This window comes from Pteropus alecto, unplaced genomic scaffold, assembly GCF_000325575.1.
Source record: "Pteropus alecto unplaced genomic scaffold, ASM32557v1 scaffold75, whole genome shotgun sequence".
In the NCBI taxonomy this organism is placed as follows: domain Eukaryota; kingdom Metazoa; phylum Chordata; class Mammalia; order Chiroptera; family Pteropodidae; genus Pteropus; species Pteropus alecto.
This window is the reverse complement of record NW_006440638.1, coordinates 3,862,230-3,866,031: the sequence shown is the minus strand read 5'-3', so window position 1 is coordinate 3,866,031 and position 3,802 is coordinate 3,862,230. Positions and strand designations below refer to the sequence as shown.

Below are 3,802 nucleotides of genomic sequence, written 5' to 3'. Positions count from 1 at the left end.
CAAAAGCTCTAACAAGAGACAAAGATGGTCCCAGTAATCCCACTTCTGAGTATTTATCTGTAGAAACCTAAAACACTACTTTGAAGGAACATGTGAATGCACATGTTTATTGCAGCATTATTTATAATAACTAAGATATGAAGGCCACCTGGATGTCCATCAATAGATGAATAAATAAGAAAGAGGTGGTACTTATATATAATGGAATATATATAATATATATTCAGCAATAAAAAAGAATGAAATCTTGCCATCTGCAACAACATGGATGGACCTACATCATACAGAGAAAGACAAATGCCATATGTGAAATCTGGAGAACAGAATAAACAAACAACATAAACAAGCTCATATTTGCAGAGAGCTTCTTGAAGGTTGTCAGATTGAATGAGCGAAGTAGGGAGATTAAGAGGCACAAATTGACAGTTACAAAATAGTCATGGGAAAATAGAGTATAACATGGGGAATAAGTCAGTATTATTGTAATAACTACGTGTGGTGTCAGATGAGTACCGGATTTATTGAGATGATCACTTTATAAATTATATAAATGCCTAATCACTGTATTGTACACTTAAAATTAATATAATCTTTTTGTCAACTATAATTTAAAAAAAATAGAACTATAAAAATTGTTAAAAAAAAAAAAAAAGAAGAGTATGGTGTTGCTATTAAAAGGTATCTGAATAAGGTGGATAGAAGTTCAGGACACATGTTCCCACATGGAACTGAAGTGGATCACTGGCTTTTTTGGCCTTCCTGAAATTTACACAGTCCCAGCAATTTATTCCACTGGAAAGTGTATTATGTTAGATCAGGAATTAATCTGTCTTGATAACAATTGTTGTGTGATAATTAGCACAGTTACTAGCACAATGAATCTTCACAAAGACAGTTGTTGAAAACATGCATTTTTATAAATATTGCCCTTCAATACCATTTGTGTTTTTATTCCCAATTTTTATATTTAAGCTTCTTTCATCACTCTCTAGTATGTTTCCCATTTAAAATCTTTTGCATTGAAACAATCTTTTCTCTTAACATTTAAAATTTTATTTTTCTAAATAAAATTTTATAGTCTTCTTGACTATAATAGTTATAACATTGTTGTGGTCACCATCATCCAAGTTTTCTGTAACTTACAGTTTTTGATCTATTGACTATTAGGTCATGTTTAGTAGTTCACAATGCTTCTTCATGTTGCTAAAAGAAAACTAAGTTACCAAAGCAACACAATAATTTATTTTTTTCCAACTGTATTAATCTCTTTTTATTCTTTTGGTAATCTCTTCCAAAGTTAACTACCCCTCATATGTAGGGAATGAGATATCTAAGGAACCCAGTTCAAATGTTGGCTTTGCTGTGAGTATGGCCTTTTCCTTTATTTCAACTCAGAATGAAGACTTTTGATTCTTATTTTTCATATTCCAGTCCAAGAAGTAGTTTTCACTGTAGAAATTATCTAAAAATGGTCTTATGCTTTATAATAGTGGTCTACAACCAGGGTCAAACTTCTTCAGGAACACTACACACAATCAATGTAAATAGGTGTTAAACTAAGAAGAATTTTCTCAAATGAGTTTAAATACATTTTAATTTTAGACAACTTACATGACATTTTTTTTTTTTCAAAATGCCTCCACTTCAAATAAATCAAGGTCAGAATAAAGAGCTCAAGATAACATCAGTCCCATTTGTCCTAATCCTGATGTGTGGATGAAAAGCATCAGCCAAATATGATGATGGAGACAGATGATAGAGCCAAATTGCCAAATCTATTAACATTTTTCCATTTCTAAACCATCTTTAAAGAAAATCATATATGAAGTTACATCCTCATGAGTAATCCAGCAGAGCAACCACACTATCTGGATTCATGTTTTCACCAGTAAAGAAATGGTAGGTCTTTTTTTTGAAATTAGCAAGAATATGCTTGATTTGTTCTGTAGCCCCTGTTATAAAAGGTTTTACTCTTTCTGGCCTCTGTTCTTCAAGTTTCCCTTTGATTGATTTTATGTAATCTTTTATGTACTTCTTTTGGCTTCTTGTGCGAAGGTGGTTCGTGCAAATGATGGTTCATGGCAATGTAGATCAGTGATCACTGTGTTTTCAGTACTCTTGCCCTCAGGGCCTTCAGCAGAGGCATTTCCACCAATGAGCTAGTCATCAATGTAGACCTCTGTCCTACTAACTATCTTCCCCTCCACCTCTAGATATAGCTAGTCCACCATTTCCCAGATCTTGCAGATGTTGGAGGACATTTTATCATAGTTGATGAAGTCCCCATATATGATCATGGAGGTGACAGGAAGGAGGTAACAGTGGCTTAGCAGAAGCCCAGAGCTCTGAGCCACCCCATGGTGCAACTTGACTAGCACTCAGCAGGAGCAGGGAGCTGGCCAAAAAGCAAGTAATTTCTGATATACCCTGCTTACACACACTCATAAATATCTTTCATTAGGAAAATAATAATTGTGGATATTTAAGAGACTGAGTCTCCCCCAAACTTTCCCCTGCCCTAGGGATCACCAGAAAATGTACCCAGAAAACATCATCGATGTCCTCCATTTAGTGAGGAAGTATTAGATATACACCACACAGATTGCATTTCTGTTTTGTTTGTCCTTTTCTTCCTTTTTAACTCTTCTTCAACATCTGATTTCTTGCTTCCCAGAACAAATATTTTTTATGCACATTGCTGTTCACTCTATAAAAAAGTAGAAACAATGTATTACATGCTGCATATATTTCTTCCAACTTCTGTTTCACTCTTTCTGTATACAGCCTTAATTATTTCAAAGTCTGACTCCCATTGTAACTTAGATGTTGAGATGTGTGCATTTCAATGAGTTATAACTTACTCTGAGAGCATAGCTAAACTTAGTAAAATGATAAAATAGCATTGCTAATTTCTTATATCTTAGGTCTGACAATTAAGCACACACAAATAATCTTTTTTTTCTTGAAAGCAACAGAAACTTCTTCAAAAATCTTTTAAGCAAAAGCATAACTTTATTTTTAGGATAAAGAAATAACTTTTGATTTAAGTTACAGGATGAGCACATATATTTATTTGTTCTACTCCTGAAATATAAACTATAACAAAGGAAGTTAAGAGAAATAATACCATAACAAAGAAGAGAACAGGAGAAGAACCTACTTATAAGATAGTTGATAAGAATGAATATTATATTCCTTGTTTAAAGTGGTATAAGCTAATTAATCCATACAACATCATTCCTAGAATGTCCAGGTTCCTGGGAAACTCTTTTTTCAGGGCACTTGTGTACATAAACAATATCAATTACCCCAAATCAGCATGATAACATCACTTTGGTGGCCTAATATTTCTTGATCCTATGGGAAAAAAAAAAAAAATACCATGCCAGCCAGTGGGGATGATTGGCTTATCAGGACATCTTCCTAGGAGGCCCCATAGATGTGACTTCCAGAGCACCTTCATGCATCTCATTGACTCTACATATGGAGTAAAGGATCAAAGAGTGATCTGAGGAAGAGAACTAGGTACTGGATCCCACAAGAATACTTGTCTGAATGGGATGACAGCATGGATGGCACTGTTAGTCTTAGGTGCTTCCTGGTAGTGAGTTAAAAATGTCAAGGAAAGCAATCCAAAGTGTGGAACGTGGAATTGCCCAGGGCTCAAGGAAATCAGAGGGTAATACTGGATTCATAAAATGTCAATCTCATCACCCTAGGCTCGTTAATTCATACAGTGAAAAACTGAGTATGGATAAGGCTGCCATTAGCTCATATTACAGATTTTGGCAAATTGGAAGAG

At 34.4% G+C, this 3,802-nt stretch overlaps 1 pseudogene; it reads right to left on the bottom strand.

Moving 5' to 3' along the window:
• Nucleotides 1–1,778: 1,778 nt before the first annotated feature.
• Nucleotides 1,779–2,297, bottom strand: LOC102892365 (annotated as a pseudogene).
• Between the last annotated feature and the right edge of the window lie 1,505 nt (nt 2,298–3,802).